An 18,090-nucleotide genomic window follows, 5' to 3' on the forward strand; every position below is an offset into this window, starting at 1 on the left:
AAATGATCTGTCTTATATTGATTGTCAGTGTTAAATCGCCTGGTGGTTTTTATACCATGTCTCAGCTGAGCTACCTGTTGATTTTTAGTCCTCATTTTATTAAAAGGGTGGGAGGAAATCCCCATGGATATGAAAAGTAAGTGAGCCTCTGAGGCAGGAATTCTGCTACGGGATCTTCCTTTCTTTACATTTCAGAGACCCAAGAATGGATCAGACCACAAAGTACATTGCGTCTGGGGGGGATTTAACACTACACTACACAGGAAACGCCCGCAAAACTGTCAGTATTGCTGCGAAGATGATGAAAACACCACTTTCCATAAGTAGGAAGCAATCTTATTGTAGGTGGTCTAACTCTAAATTAAGTTGATTGTACTGGGACGTCCCATAGCATGCCTCTCAGGTCCCTGCTGTGTGTAATTATCCATTCATCTGTCTAAATATCTGCTAAGCCTTGATAATTTCCTAGTTTATATAAAATGTAAGCTGTGTACTGATGGTATGATGTATACCAGGCGTTTATTAGCAAAACAGTTACACATATGTGATTGTGCTGTTTTATAAACCACTTGTATTTTACTCATGTCTAAAAAAAAATAAAAAATTCTGGAAAGACAATTTAAGTAGATTAGACCTCATGTTGGCTCTAAAACACCTCCCAAAGTCTATTGTGTAGTCTTTTGTCTTTTAGGGTTTTACTGTTTATTAGTTTTTTCCTCACTTTGACGAGTTAGGAATGTGGTGTGTTTGTCTATCACAAGTAGTGAGATTCAGGTTTGGGCGGTTGTTCCAGTCAGACGAAACCTCCTCCCTCATGCGAGCTGATGACGACATGCTGTACTGTATCTTATGGCTGTAGTCACACCTTCTCATGCAACTCACTACTGAGTGATACTTGAGGCTGGTAATGAGCCCGCTGTGGTTAATATGCTGATTGGTGTAAAATTAGCTCTTCAGTCTTCAGTTGTTCTCTGTCTCTTGGGGAATCTGTGCTGAAACGCTGACTTTTACTACAGCAGGTAGGACTGTCTGTTTAAAGTGAAACTACCATCACGATGGCAGTTTCAGCTGGTTACTTTTAGCACTCTGCTAGATCACAAGCAGCCAGTTTCACTGATTAAACTCAGAAGTAGACCAAAAAAGGTAGAAAATATCTTTTGTTTAGCTGTAACATGATTGCTAACTTAATTAAACTAGCTAACATTTTCTTTATATGTTTGTGAATAAAAGCTTTTCTGTGCTGTCTGGAAAAAGTGTTAGCATTAGTAGTTAAGCAACAATAGCCCACATCCGCTACTATTATGGAATGACTATAGGTTTAGTAACACTGATGAAGGCGGGAGCTGAAGAACCACAGTTGTCTGACCATTACACGTAGTAAGGGCAGGTTGGTTGATTATTTCACTAGATGATCAAGCTTGTTACCTTTGATAGTTGGCACCAGTGGATAAAAGCTGGTGTGGCCAAACTGTCATGCCACGCCAGTATTATTCATATTTTCATTGTTAGAGCTACAGTTTTACATAGCCACCCTCTCTCTACATGCCAGTGCCTTAACATTTTAGATCAGCAAGTTGGAAAGTAGGATAGATGTTTTGTATTGTATTGTCATCTAGAAGATACAAATGGGCTGTGGCAGAATGAAATGCAAGATAAACACAGATAACCATTTTAAAGAAAGCGAGTGTGCAGACTTGCTAGCACTGCAAACGTTAGCCACACTTTTTTTTGTGTTTTCTTATTTTCAGACTAGTCAGTTAGCCTCCTGTTTCATTATCTATGTAGTTGTTGGGACAGTTTCCAGTTGATACTGTTGAACAATTCTCCAGTTCATGGCTCAGTTTGATGAATTGGTGTAATTTAACACTTTCTAGTTATGGGAAGCAGGGATGGGTATGTAAAACAAAAATACTGTTAGATTTTTACTGGAAACTGCTTGACTTTTCTTGGAAGATCACCCTCACGTAGTTTTGGTACAGTTGCGACATGCTTGTTTAACCTGACGTAGTTTGCAGGGGGCTCGTTACTGTTTATTATTTAAAGAGTTCTTTGTGGCTGTAGTCATCTTTGGCTTTGCATGTTTTTCCTGTTTGTTCAGTATTGTCTAATCGCAACAGCGAACACGTTTTATCAGTTTCATGCCTGGTATTTGAAAGTACATTCTTTTTAAAAGGTTGTTGTTCAACAAAAACTTTCTTAGGTGCCTTATCACCCATTACATCCTATTATGCGGAGGTTAAAAAAAAAAAAAAACAACACAAAAAAATATATTTTGGACAAAAAAATAGCTAAAAAAAACCAGGATACAATTTTGTAACTTAATTAATATTTTCGTATTCAAAACTCATGCCAGAAACAATCCCTAATGGGAAGGTTATGTTTCAGCTTTGGATAACTGTTCACACTTACTTCTCAAAACCAAGGGTCTTCTTTTCAAATTCAAGAAACAGAGCCAAAAAAAAAAACCCCAAACATTTTTTAAAAAAAATTCCATCTTCCACTGTCAATAATAAAACTTATACCTTCTGTTTGACTGTGCTAGCGTTCCTGTATTCCTGCTGTTAGCTGTGCTCTTAACGTTATTTGCAGTCCAGCATCAATAGCCACATGTTAACTCCCGCTAATGAGTAGTGCTGGATTCCTATGCCACACCGGTATTTGTCACATTCCACAGAATTCCATAGTTGATGATCAACTGTAATAAAATGTTGCGGTGCATTGTTTCTGGAATAGAGTTACATATGTGGGTGTGTTGGCCTCATGTCTCAGAGGTCACTGGTGTTATTGCACAATACTGTCCACTGCTAGTGTGCCATTGGGTTAGTGTGATTTATTATAAGCATTTAACTTCCACTCAGTTGTTATAAGGATATTAGAGTGAATAGGAGTAAAGCCTTTTATCTAGCCTAATCTTAGTTCAAGCTGCTTTTCAGTTTGTTTTGGTAGATCTGCAGAATAAAATAACAGTTTGGGGAGAATATGTCTCTGTCATAAGACTGAAAGGGAAACCTCTTTCCATTGGGTGCCAAAGGTCATGTTGTGGCACTGGGAAGAGAAAAGAAACTATATCTGGCTGTGTTTGTTTCCAGAATTTAGTGAAAAGTGTTTAAGTAATGATTTTAAGACTAGACTTGTCATACCTAGCATTTATGGATTTTTAGTAAATCACTATGTAATATAATCAGTCATTTAGCTGATATCTAACTACTTGAAAATGAATACATGTTAATCCAGCGAGGAGTTGGCCTTAACTTTCCTTCACTACACTAAATGTTGGCCTCATTCTGTGTGTTTGGCCTTCAGTCATCCCTGCTTACCTCTTTGAATGTACAAGAAAAGAGATGCAGTTTAGAGAAACAGCCATCCCTCTGGCTTTTTAGACGGCTGTGTTTTGAGTAGACGGACTGAAATAAATGGAAATTACGTTTGGATGGAGGAGGTTGTATTAATTAGAGTTGCACAGCGGGCCAAGAACAGCCTCTGTTTTGCTTTGATGATTACACATCTCCATTTACATCACTGAAGGAGGGAAATGCAATTAGACAAGCAAGTGCTAAAGAGAGAAAAAGAGTCCTGATGATGTTTTTGTCACGTGTCTTAAGCTCTCCATCTTTTTGAAGAACTGGGACTTATATGGCAAGTGATTAATATATCAGCTCTTGTGTCGCCTTGTGTCTTTGACACAGAGTTGCACCATGAGTTTATTAATTATTTATACAGGTTTTTGCAGATACACTTCTATGAAGTGTTCACACAGCTTTTGTTGTCCCCTAACAAGTGTGAACAAATAAAAACTCCCAAAATATTTTTAGGAATATCCATGAAGACGGGACATTGTTCAAAACAGATGTGGTCACATGATAGAATAGATATTTGTACATGCAGATGTGTTTACACATGTTTGTCATTGCATACAGCCTGTTTTGCACAAATGCTGGGCGTTGTGGACGCCCACTCGCCCACTCTTGGTCTCGCTGAAGGTCATTTTGAGATCTGCACATTGCAAAGAGTGATGAGTGGAGGGTGGGTCCTGCCTTTCTGCTGTCTGAGTACGCAGCAGCTCTGCGATCTTTTGAGAACCTCAAAGGAGACCAAAATCCCAAACACACCTACAGATGGGTCTTTGATTAGCTCTTGATTCAAAGTCCTGTCTCAGCCCTTTTAAGAGCAGGTCTAAGCTATCTTTGTATAGGATGAGAGGGATGCCAGTTGAAGGCAGCAGCCGGGAGGTTGTTGGTGCAGCTGGACTTCAGTTATTTTGTGTTTTGTTTGTTTTTTGGCTAATTGGTCCCAGCCGGGGACAAATCTAAACATGCTATTTTGTCTGGGACAAATGTTGAGGCATTGATCCATGGAAAAAAGACACAATGTAACTTTTAAAACACACGCAGCATAAACTTACTTTAAGAGTGGTTATGTTGCAGAAGAGCCAGATAGTGAACTGTTATGCTGTAGGCATCACCTCGTGCCGTACTTTAAGTGAACGCACTGAAAGAAAGCAGCTGCTTGTGATGTTTCAACATCAGGGGACTCGAAAGTGTGGCAGTTATCAAGGATATCTGACCTGCTTATCCTTTCATCTCTGGAGGGAAATCCAGGGCAGATACACACAGCAGGAGGCAGGTGGATAGCAGAGAGAGAAAGAGAGAAGGAAAACAGAAAATGCCTTCTGAGGGAGGAGGGGTTATCGGAGGGGTGAAATGGAGAAAAGGAAGGAGCGGGAGGGAGAGATGCACCGGCTATAATCTGAGTCACATGGCAGATCTTAAAAGACTGCTTCTGTCTTCTATAATCGTGGCATTATAACTTTAGTCTAGCCCATTAATATCTGCTTTGATTTAATTCAAATGTAACATTAAAATAGAGGGAATAAATTGAATTTCCCAGTGTGGGCCAGAGGCTTTCGTGGCATAGCACTAGTAGTAGTTTTGCAAAACAGTCCACACATTTTGTTTAATGCATTGCATTACAGTTGATGCTGTGCTCTGTCTTGAGATGGTTGTTGTGAAACTGGTGAACAACAGATTAATGATCAGTAATCCTATGTTGACTGGAATTACAAATAACCTTAAATGTTAAATACCACTAACACTCCTTGTTAATTCTTTGTTTTTTCTCATGCGGTATGAATATAAGCATTTCTGTCTCTTTTCCATGGATGTGATTGCTTCACTGAGACATCAGTGTGAATCCTTGTAGTTTACTAAATGAGCGCACCACATCCTTGGATGTGATTGTTCCACATCTCTGATTTTGTGCAATAGCATTGGTGTGGTGTGAACTCTTGCTTCCTCCTGCCACCATAGTCAGTTTAAAACAGGATGCATTAAGTTGGCAATGAACAACTTGATGAATTGCATTTGATTTTAGTAGCTGTAAAGGTTTGGGGTTTGATGATGCGTTTGTTTTGTTGTGGCTCACTCTTGAAACTGACTGGGCTGAAAACTGAACATGTTGTGTGTCTGTGCGAGGTTGTACAAGCTCGTTGTTTCATGCAAAAAAGATCATAGCAGGGGTCTGCCCAGGAAGTTTAAACCTTGCTTTAGTTATGACGAGCTTTAATGTTAAGTTTAAATGTCATGTAGCTCCCTCTGGAAGATAGACTTGTTCATTCGCAGTTGTAATGTCATCTAGGGCTGTGGGAATCAAATAATTCACCACCTGTCTCGTACCTGCTAATACCAGTGATTGAGATTCAAATTTCTCTGTTGTTACTCTTTGATAGTTTCTTGTTCCTTACTATAAAGCCAAGCCAAGCAAGGACCACTCCAAGCCGACCCTGCGTCCTTTCTGGCAGGGCAGTGCAGTGCAGGACTCCGCAGGGATTTATCATTCCAGCTACAGGCATAAGGGATTTAACACTGTGTGTGTGTGTGTGTTTGAGAGAGAGACAGAGTGAGACCAAGAGAGAGACGATGAGAGAGAGGAAGAGGGGAGGTACAAGAGAGAGTGCATGTGGCAGCCGTGGCTCAGCTGGTTAGGGGAGAGAGAAAGAGACTGGAACAGATTCATCCCAAGGCTTGTTGCCCTACATGCCTACACACACACATACACACAATCTCTCTCTCGCTCTTTTACTTTCTGTGTCTGCCTGCCGTGTGTTCATTTGCTTATCTTCCACAGTGTTGGGAGCACTGCACTGTCTTTTCATTTTGGCAGCCAGTCGCCCGCCTATGGAAGACACTTTCTGCAGCTTAAGCTCAAATTTTGGAATAATCAGATGTCAGAATTGATCCTCATGAATTTGCTTTTTTAAAATTTAGCAAACTGTTTCTATAAAAAAGGTTCTGTGTTCATACACTAGTCTAATATCAACACATATTCTGCCTGCTAGTGACATATTAGCTCAGAATTGGTATTATATATTCACCGAATCATCCTCAGCTGTCACTGCTGTTCTCCCTCAACTCTCCCATCAGTGTATTTGTTATGTGATAATCAAGCAATTTGATCCCAGCACCATGTTGTAGGCAAGAGCCCATCATTCATCATCATTAAGCATCATCAACAGCTTAAGCACTCTCTATAAACAACCCTTTGTCCATCCTTATCTTCTCTTGCCGTTAGTTTGGAATCCTTTATCTTCCTCTCTGTCTCTATATCTGTTCCTCAGCTTTAGTGTAAAATAGATGGGGCCTGTAAACTGCATTGTTCAGTGTTTGGGGAACTGCTGTCATACTAGTAAATTTTTAAACCTGATATTTGTTGCTTTAAAAGATCGTTTGCTTAAGGTGGTAAGGTAAAAAAATTGCATCCTCTGCTTTTTCTGTTAAATTGGCAGTCAACAGTGTTTGGGTAGCACAATTGAGCCTCCATTTTTCTGGGACACTTCAAACCTAGTGGCAGGCAGAATTACAGAGTAAACATGGGACATACGCGGAACCTAAACGATGTCATTGTTCTGTAGCCTTTGTAGCATGTCATTTTCATAAAGGAAACAACTTGGTGAACCTGCAATCTCTAACTCACTCTCTAATGTCTCTAGGCTGTAGTTGTAATAGTGGGACTATAAGCGTTTCCCTTGGTTAGGTTCTTGTACATGTGCACGTCCACACGCATGCTGTCCTGAATGAACGATTAAAAAAAGTTTTTACTCTTCAAATATTTGAATTCCCTAGTTCCCTTTTTGAGTTTAAACAAAGTAAAAAGGAGCCAATACATTCTGCTGCCTCTCTAGTGTGCCTCCTATGCTGCTGACAGACTCCACCAACTTGCAGCTGGCTAGTCAAGTTCTCGTTCTGCTCTGTAACCACAGCTCGCAATAGATCTCCAGTGCAGAATCAGTTCCACCATTGCCAGCTGAGTTAGTGAGTCTGATTGCAGAATGAGATCCTCTCTGAAGCAGCGAAGCAGGTGATTGCAAAAGTAAAAAAATCAAAGAAAGAGATGCGTTAGAGGTAGCTGGTTTGCAGTGTTTGAAATTAAAAATAAGAGCAAGGGATTTGTTTGCTAGTAAACTGATTGCATATGGAAACGTATAAACAAAGATAAAAATAACAAATGCTTAGTGAGTCACCAGGTGTTTCTCCACCTTGGTAATCCATCCAAGTGTGAGAAGCATAATTGGTTTCCTCAGAAAGTCAATCAAGAACTAAAATATTCATTATTCTAAAGGTTCTCCAAAAACATAATCCAGCATTTTATTCATTGATCATCTTGTAATTTTCACATTCCTGCTGTATTATAACATTAATTATGTAAGATTCTTGGTCAAATTTAAAAAAGAAAGAAAGAAAAGCTTTTAAGGCTGTTGACTTAAAAACTCAAATGAAATGGATTCTTTTCATCACTGGAGTAATATGTACAGCTAAGCTCCCACACATTCTGCGTGCTGATAACCACGTATCATGCTTGGGTAGGACTGAAATTAAACAGGACTGTGCTTACTTGTTGTATTTGCCCTCTGAGATGCTTTAGCTTCATGTGCTCATACATAGCAGTTGTACTGCTATGACAAGACATTTGCAGTGCTTACACACCAGATCATCGATGGTTATCTGCATGAATCACTGTAACACAAGGGATAAGGACGCACTGATTATGGGAATCTTATCACTGTCATTTTTTTCACCGCAGTTTATCAATATATATCGCAAGCTTCAAGGTTCATTTTTACTGCTGATATGTGCAGAGAGGAGGTTAATTTTGGTTTAAGTATTCTTTATTTTTAGTCAGATGAAGATAAATACACTGTAGAACAGTAGAAAACTTTGAATACATTTTAAATTAGTAACATAGGAATATAAAATAGGGTAAAATCTTAATTCGTACAAGTAATACGCTCTAAAGTGTTAGAGAAGAACACAAACAAAATGGAAAACTAAATTCTTTGGTCAGTTCTAAATAAATACAGTAGATATTCATACAAAAATAAACATATAAAAACACCTGTATACTGTAGATTTCCTTTTTTTAAGATTGCCAATAATGTCAAACAGTTTGAAAAACTACAAATCAATAGACAAAAAACATTATGAACATATCCTCAGTAGCACCTTGAGGCAGCTGTTATTGTGATTTGCTGCTATATGAAAAAATTGAATTGAGTTGAATTTAAGAAATGTTTCACGTGTGAACATGAGGGGGAGGGTAAACAAACTTGTACATTTACTCAATTGTGGTCACCCTTTGCTCCAAAGCAAAACAAAAATACATTTTTTAAAAAGACGCAAGAAGTGCAGTAGTGTCTCAGTACATGTTTATGGCCAAGTTGGTAATGAGGGCCAGTTACGTAAATCACAGAGTTAAATCTAATATTTTTGACTGTGCTTTTACAGTAAAGTTTTTGTGGTAAGGTATGGTATGGAAGAAAGAGTCTGAGACTGTATGGTTTTGCACTGTGTGTAATCTAAAGTACGGCGCTGCTTCACATGACTTGGGGTGTTACCTGCCTTCGACACAGTCCTACTCTGCTTCTATTTCGGACTTTAAATAGCCCAAATTTCTCCCTTTTATCTTGCTAACACCCCCAAATACTGGTGTGTATGGCTGCGGTAGTTCAAATGTTAGTACATGTGCTGCACTACACTTTGTGCTTTGTGTGTCAGCCTAACCTGACGTGGCTCATACTCTATTCCAGTCACATGATTGGTTCAGTGTGGCCATGTTCTCATTGTCATTGGCCGTTCGTGTTGTTTGTCGAAACATGGAAGGAATGAGTTCTGTCAACTTTATATTGACCAGCTGTGTTTATGGCTTTATTGCCAAAGCCCCAAATGATGCAATTTTGTTTCCCTTTGTTTTTATTTGTATGTGTTGTTATTTCTTCCCTTTTTTGCGGGGGTCAGGAAAACAGTGAAATGATTCAATAAAATAAAATAATCAAATATATTGTAAGATAACAAAAACGTTCTACTTAAGGTAAAATATCAATTGAAATCAATTGAAAAGTGAAAAAAAATCTCTTTTTTTTTTTCTTTTTTTTTTTTTTACATGTGAATGTCTCATTTTTAGCAAGCAATACAAAGATTCATAGATTCAGATAATATTAATAATACTTAAATGACCTACACCTTTTGGCTACTGCACTTTCTACATTACTGAATAGTGAGGTAAGCATATTCTAATTAGATGAATTCCAAAGATAATCTTCCTTGCTCAATATTTCTTCTTGTTGTCTTGGAGTAGTTTTGGGTGTTGTTGTCTCTCTGTAGTTGTACATCTTTGTAAAGAATGCACTGACCCCTCCCGATCTACCATCACTTTGTGGAACGGTAATTGTGTTGCCAGTTAAGTGCTGGGAAAATTTGTGCTCAATGGTAACTCATTAATTCACTATAGATTCTGGCCTACAACATGCCTATTGTAGCAAAGTCCTCAGAAAGCTTGGGAATGCCATTGAGTGGGTTGGGCCTCTCGTTTTATGGCACCATGTGACTCTGCTCACTATGAGTTGTGGTTTCTGAGTTGCGTAGTTTGGGAATGTTGTGCAATGCGAAAGGCATCGTTTAGAATTTAGTAATCCACTTCTGTGGATTACTAAATTCTGCTCTTATCTTCGTAAGCTCACAAACTCTCTGTACAGTGGTTTTTGCTGCTTGGACTAATTTTGCCACTCCTGGATTGACATTAGTACAGCAGAAAGAGGCATTGCTGAGTCACACCTGTGTTTAATGTGTGCATGCGCGTGTGTTTTCCTCCTTGGTCTATGTAGTACAGTGACTTCCAGCCGCAGCAGAAACCATAATTTACATAAATGAAGAATGCCAGTGTTTTGTCAGTATTTAGTGTGTAACACGGGCACGCTTTGAACTCTGCTGCTTGGCTTTGCCATAAAACAACCCGCTGTGTGTCAAATGAAATGGTTAGGCTCTCCATGAATATGTTTCATATTGATACTTATTTTAACATAATCTTAGTGTTGATTTAAACGCCAGGAAAAGGCATACCACAAGCATTGACAGCTTGGCTAACTACTTGTATAAATGCTCAGTTTACCCTTTGCACACAGTGTTTGCATAAAGTCCCACAAGCATAATAGTTAATATAGTTGAAAACATTTAAACGTTCATATCTATTTTTTCAGCAATTTTAAATACAAAATGAAAATGTATAAATGGTTTGCCATTGCCCTGACATTGCACCTGACATCCTGATGCTCCCACTATAATCTTCCTTCTTTGAACAGCTTTTTATCTCCTCACAATGTGTGTCTGTTTCCCATCATACCCGATGAGCTAATGAAAATCGTAACTTTAATATAAATCAATTGTCAGTGTCAATCCACTGCTTTCCATTTGACTCTCCCATCTCAACAGCCGAGAGTTGTAACTAAGCCTTGGCTGAGTGCCTGTCAAATGGTTGTATTTCACTCCTTAGCCAGGCACAAACCGCACAACACAGCCGGGGAAGTTTCTGGCAAGCTAGCAAGACACAAACAAGCTGAGAGATGCACAACAGTGTTACCAAGATACACAGACTAGAGAAGGATGGCCTCCGTGCTAGTACATCAACTTAGCATTACAGTTATTTGCTGATCTCAAATTTGGGGAGGAGAAAATTTGGGCTAACACTGTAATTGCTATTCACTCTGTATTTGTTTTTCTCTTTTCGAAACCAGAATGACAGTCTTTTTTTTAATCCACTTATCAAGTTGCTAGTAGCACAGTATAGACTGAGGGGATGTGGCTGCGCAGCCATACATGGTACATAAAGATGGACCGTGATCCCACCCACTGGTTTTTATAGTCCTGTTTTGGAGCTGAGTTGAGCCTTTGCATGGTTGTCATTTTGGTGTTTTAAACCTGGATTTGACAAGCGAGGGGTGGCTCTGACTGTGAAATTGCACATTCATTGACTAATTAAAATCACGTTCATGTCATCAGCCTGAAAAAAATCACTTTCTGAAACTTAATGTAACCATAACTTAAACGTACATCTGTTATACTGTCTATGCAACCAGGTCTGCACACATTTGCACAGCAAAGTTGTTTCTCTGGGTGGGGGAGGGTGCGTTTTTTTTTGTATTGCATTTGAAAAAAAAGATGTGACACTCAGAGCAAGCTGCCAAACATTAAGTATATTCAAGATATTGCCCATGCTTACTTTGATGCCCAAAACGTAACTGAGATTCTTGTTTAAATTTGTATATAAATTGACCTATAATATATTTTCAATATATTATAGGTCAATTTTCTTGTTGAACTTGCGGTTTCTTGTCATTGGTTATTAATTAAATTATTAAGAGTAATTTAGATTTTAGTACCCACATGTCTTCAGGTGAATAGACAATCACTTATATTGAAAGCCACTGTGGGTTATTGTCATTTTTCACCGAAATCTAAATCTGATGTATTTTGTTTCCCTCATATTAAGTCACCTCAGTCCCGTTCACATTACACTCACATTTTCACTTGTGCTGATCTGTGCCAGAGTTTTCATTTCGTGCTCACTGAGTGTTAAAAGGAAAAGGAAAAAGGAGCGAGAATGAAGCAGAGAGGGCAGAAAGCTGCAGAGCGTAATGTGAGGGAAACCATTTGGAATGAGAAATGAGCTGAGTGAGAGCCTCGTCTCCTTATCTGCGCATTCCTGTAATGTGTGCATGTGTGGGAAGGGAGGGGTAGGGTGGGAAAACTGATTGTTGTGTGTTCGGTTATTGGCTGAATTCAGAGTTCCAAGTGCTGGATCTGGTTATCATTCCAGTGCTTTGGCTGACAGTTTGTTTCCACCGACACAAAAATAAAGCACAGTAGTGGATGTTTGTGTTCTCTGGATACAGTTCACAGTGGCAAAACAAAAGTTTCACCTCCTGTATGTGTCCTTATGGCACTGAGGATACCACGCTTTATCTCCACAGCAAATATAGATACCTAGATACCTGCATATAGTTTAATGTGATAAACCAAACACTACTGATAAACTCACTGTTAAATTCTATGAAAGAGGTTGTCTCGTAAAGCGATTTCCTCTCAAGATGTCAAAGAAATTTGAACCCTTTCTCACGTATAGTTTGATGTTTCGTAGAATAGTTAAATACAGCCTCTAAAGCATGTTCATGCATTGGATTTAAGTTCATTGGTACGTTCCACACCCATCTGCACACAGAAAAAGAGAACAAAAGAAAACTAAAACTGCTCGTTTAAGCAAAACATTGCCCACTCCTTGGATAAAAATCACCAAGTATGAGGCTGTTTGAAATTTTTAAATATCTAAGAAACTCGCAGCCTAAACTAAACTTAAAATGGAAAGTCAGAATCACAGCAGAAGTTACTGTTGTCCTCTATGACCTCAGCACTTCCTGTCTCCCTAGGCAGAGAACAATTAGTGTGGTTGGGCTGAGATGACTTTGCTGCTGGATAAGCTGCACATGAGATGTTAGCCTAGCCTAGCCTAGCCTAGCCTAGCTGTGTGTTTGGGTCAGTGGATAGCAGTGAACAGCCCACTGCACACCAGCTCTGTGGAGCTGCACTGTGGTCAGTGACGATAAGAAGAGCCTGCACCTGACACAGAGCCTCTAATGAAGCAACAACATCACTGCATTCATTGCATTGAGATCTAGATACAAATATAAGCTGCAAATGGACATTATGCTTAAAAAAGATCAATGCAGTCACCAGTGTAATCTGGTTAAACGCTAAGAGCTTCTGTATAAATGATCTAGATGAGCAATTTCTTTACAGAGGCTGTAACTCAATTAACTGACAAGATATTCTCTCAAAATCGAATTCAGAATCAGATTTAGTTCAAGCTTTGACTGGTCGTTTCCTAGTTGGCCGACATCCTCAGGGTTAAGACACGGTTGTTTGCATGTAAGTTCTGCTTCTTTCATTTGAGTCTTAGCAGTTCTGCAGTTTACTGTAAGAGCCATTCTTGCTGACAAGAGGTGTTATACATCCATCCATCCATCCATCCATCCTGTTCTGTCTGCTCTCATGAGACGGCAGCGGTAGACTTCATAGAGAAGCGTGGCTCAGATTAACGTTTTAATCCAAAAGCCTGGATTATAGGTTTTGTATTTTATTCCTACCCTCACTATTCTAGCACTGAGTCTGTCAGATCATTTTAGTCAGAGGTGTGTGTGTGTGTGCGTGTGTGTGAATGGTTTTATTTTTTGTGACTGTGTATCTTTGGTGTTGCTTTAAGGAGAGTCCTGATGGGGAGCTTTTCCCCTCTCTCTCCAAGGAGCTGTGTGACAGAGTAGAGCTGCTATTTGAAACTAATTATCTCAAGCATATTTGAACATGTCAGCACAACCGTACATCATTGCTGACTGAGGCTCTGCATCATCGTCATCGCCGTCATTGTCATCTGCCTATTGGCTACAAGCGCTCGTCCGCGCGCCCTCTCTCCTCCCATCATAGTAACAACCTGCCTTTAAATTTGCTGCTGCTGAATTCATCTGTTTACCGCTGAAGGTGACGGGAGTCATTTTCTTGCGGTTGTTGTTAAATGTGTTCTTCGTGGAGCTGCACAGTAGACATTAATCTGAAAGACAGGATGTAAAAGCATACCACTAAGGCTTACACATCGCATTTGTTTGCTGTTGAGTGCTTGCCCTCCGGAAAGAGCGTGTGTGTCTCTAATTAAGTGTTGTTTGAGTGTACTGCTGCCTCACTCTTTCCTTTGGGTCTATTAGGAGGGGAGATATGGTTTCCATGGATATAAATGCCCCAGTGAAGGACTGAGTTTTTTTTAGTAAAGGGTAGTGATACTGTCAGAGTCACCAGTCTGTTCATCTTAATATCATTCTCTATTGTACCTGATGCATTGATGAATTGGTTGAACATTGGTATCAGCTGGTATCAGCCTATGATCAAATAAAGATGACAGATGATAATTGCTAGCAGCTGATTTTTATCTGTCGTGTTGTATATTAAAAAGAGACGTTAGGTGTTTTTTAAAAAAGAAATATTTATTGGCTTCGCTAGCCGAGAAAGAAAATTGAATGAGAACAAATGAAATGTAGAAATGCTGCTGTTAGCCAACTTTGTACTTTCAACAGCAGTATCAGCTAAAAAGATCGCATCAGTGCATCCCATCTACTCCTCTTCAATCTACATATGCTTACATGAGTAACTTTTTCTTTCTGCAGTACAATTGAGCAGGTTGGCAACAGGGTCAGCTGGTAACAGCAATGTGACCCTGGTATATTTGATTAAGATCACAGTGAGATAAATAGCCTCCTGGTCATCATGCGGTGGCCACTCCCCCTCTAACGTTCCCTCCCTGTGAGCTGTGAGGTTTCATGCATGTTATGAGATAACGCTATGCACAGAAAAGTTTTTAATAGTTTGCACAGAGATTTCTCTGGAAGCTGGAGCTATTTCCTGCAAACAGGAAATGGAGTGTTTTCCTGTGGGTGCTGTGGCTGTGCTTGCCTACATCCTGCCTCAGGCTATCAGAGAGGAGCAGGCACAGTGACCTAAACCTTTGCAGGAATTTGCTTCACACTTGTCGGCATCTCGACACTGGCTTTCGCTTGCCTGCAGTTCAGTATTTCTCTCTGTGCTGCTGAATAACTTAATGTGAATAATGAGTGGCTCTCACTCTGTGGCAGAAAGGTCAGTGGTGACCAAATCTTTCATCTTTTCTTCTTTACTCATCCCACATTTTCACCCCGTGGGTTGCTGTCAAAAACGGCACCTTGGACTTTGATACGCCTTCTTTATAAAGCATTCCTGTGCTTCAAATGAAGGGAGGTGGTGAGTAATGGGTTACTGGAGAACAGTTTCGTTGGTAAAAACTGATAAAGAGCTTGTGTTGTTCTCCTTGAAAACCTCCCCTTAGCCCATGGCATTACTCATAAGATGACCTCATGGTCACCTTCTGCTTTGTCAGGATCCTTTCATGCTAATAACTGGATTAAGTGAGTAAAGGTGATAGATAATTAAGCCTGTGTTGTATATGTTGTTTTTTTTCTTACTATTTTGTAGTCAGTGCCACCACCTGGGGGTATGAGACCAAGTTTTTGCATTAGTGGATGTTTCCAGATGAATGCTTGAATTTGTTTACACAGAATAGATGGGTGTGTAGTACACATATTTAATGCACTGACATTGTGCACACAGTTTGTGTAGATTATCTGTAAACATGCACACATTTGAAGACTATAGGAACTGAAATGCACATGATGAAAACTTCCACGCATGCTCTGGACACTATTTATCATTTCTCTCTGCAGCAGGTTATTAATGTCCTTTTCATCATTCATTTCATTCCAGTCGGTTCATCAGTATGACCCAAAGAACTGGATTAGTCTGTGTCTTTGAAGAGCCTGAGTGAGCTGTTATCATCTGTACTGGACTGCGTGTTGTGGTGAGCCAGGCAGGGCCAAGTAAGTCTGGCTGTAGCTTGAACAAAGAGGCCCTGTAGTGTTAGATCATGGCTGGTGGGTGTGTGTTTGTCCATGTGTACGGACAAGTACACATGTGTGTAGTTTGATGGCTGCTCTTTGTTTCTCAGCCCTAGGCCTCACTGGCCAGGGCTCAAGCCTGACTAATATGGCTGTATAAATACACTAGGCTACCGTCAGTTTGTGCAACATCAAGCACGCCATTGTTTCACGCAGCTCTGCGACTTCAGAGATAATCCTCATCGTTTGTTCCCGTGTGTATTTTTAATATTGTTTTGCTCCAGAAAACGAGACACACTTGTGTTCATATTTGTTTTGGCCCCACGTGTTCACTGATCTTTTTTGCATGATCGAAAACATTACTGTAATAAAACATGAGCTCACCGAATTACCTTTTGACACTGAGCTTGGGTTTGATAAAATGTTTTCCACACAGAAAATTCCCATCTGTGTTTATTTGTTTTACACAAAATGAGAGCACACTTGCCTCCCGTATCCAAAGACCAATTAATTAGCACTTTTGAGCCTGTGTTTGTTATTCTTTTGATGTCTCTTAATAGATCCTTTGTTTTAAATATGCTAGTTATTTTCCTCATGGAGTGCTTTCATTTACCCTTATCCCAGTTTTCCTTAAGCTTCATTGCTGCCTGCTTTCCATCCTACTTCTCATATATCTCAGACTCAATCAGCAAGGCTGTTAATCGGGACTTCATATTACAGTGTTTAATTACCGCAGTAATCTCATCTGAGAGGCCTAGCTGTAGTTCCAATAGGGTAAATGTTAGAAGTAGACTAAGAGGATGACACAGTCTCTCTTCTTGACCATCTTTAATGTAAACTTTGTGTTTATAATAAACACAGTATTTCTTATGTGGCATATGTCACTAGGGAACCTCCTTTTAGTCTTAGAAACATCAGTAAAGACAGTGTTGTTACGCTTAAATCCAAATTAAGTAGTACGGTCAATTAATTTTTTTTTTCAGGCCTTATGATGTGATTGGAGGTTCAGCTGACATCTTACACATGTGCAGTTCAATCGAAAAGCACGCTTTCTCTCATACCGCCTCCACTCAATAAGTTAATTAAATCCAGGCCATTATCTGTAAGTTTTCCATTTTTCTTATGAGTCTTGTAATTAACCTATTGCCCCTCATGGCTTATACACTCAGTACTAACTGTACGCCCTCCCTAGCATGGTTTGACATCATCGTGTGAGCGCTGTAGGTTTGGACTTGTGGGATGCTTCAATGTTCAAAGCACTTAGTTTTGATGGAGCAAAATGAGTTTCATCCCATTTCTTTTTGTTTTCTGAACACATTCAGCTCAGTGTTGTGTGTGCGTGCGTGCGTGTGTGTGCGTGCGTGTGCGTGCGTGTGCGTGCGTGTGCGTGCGTGTGTGTGCGTGTGCGTGTGCGTGCGTGTGTGTGCGTGTGTGTGCGTGTGTGCGCGTGAGGAACAAACAGGGACTCTTCTCTCAGCAATCACATGCCTACGGTTTAATGTACAATATTATGACTGTCAATGCCATATATTGAATCTATATGCAGCCAGCAGTCACACCCTCCTGCTGCTCCTCTCTCTCCCTGCCTATCAGTGCAACCCACAGTTAAAGAACAAGGCCGCCTTACCGCCTGGTCACATGACCCCAGCACATTGTTGTTTTTTATAGCGTAGCCCCACTCTGCCTGTCTGCCTGGACTGTTGGCTGAATGAATGGATGAACAGATGCACGGATATGTCACAAAAAACTTTACAGGAATGGATGTGTTTAGGAATGTCGTTGGGGGTGCTTTGGTTAAATGGGTCAGGTCCCCACACACTATAGAAGTGTTTCTGTGGGAATCATACTGGCTGACAGGAGGGGAAGGAGGGATTTTGGGGGGGGTGGTAATAGGGGGATGCCCAAGCCCTCTGCTCCAATTATGGACATAAATAACATACACACAGAGCTTCAATGGAAATTGGGATCAAGGGGTTAACTGTATTCTAAAGATTCAAGCCAAGTAATTCATTGGCATCGAGTTCAGAGGAGTAAATGGGAATGACTGACCACAAACCCAGTAATAGCAGCAGAGGCTAGTGATTACAGAAACACCCTGCTATTATTTTAAGTACTTAAACATGCAATTTTTACACATTTAGTTGGAGTTGTTTATCAGTAAGATTAATCAGCAAATATTCTGCACACGTAAAAATGTTCAGGCTTGCTAGAAACCTGAGCCCAAATATAACTTTTGGTTATTTGAAAGGCTCTTCTGGTCTCCTCCTCGCATCCATCTTCTGGTTTCTTCGTGTTTAGCT

The 18,090-nt window shown here is 39.9% G+C and overlaps 1 protein-coding gene across 13 annotated transcripts in view; it reads left to right on the top strand.

Moving 5' to 3' along the window:
- The window catches only part of tjp1a (tight junction protein 1a), a 101,588-nt gene that overhangs the window by 53,580 nt on the left and 29,918 nt on the right, over window positions 1-18,090 (top strand). The window lies entirely within an intron of this gene.

This window comes from Neolamprologus brichardi, chromosome 1 (assembly GCF_056152115.1).
Source record: "Neolamprologus brichardi isolate AB-2024 chromosome 1, ASM5615211v1, whole genome shotgun sequence".
NCBI classification, from domain to species: Eukaryota; Metazoa; Chordata; class Actinopteri; order Cichliformes; family Cichlidae; genus Neolamprologus; species Neolamprologus brichardi.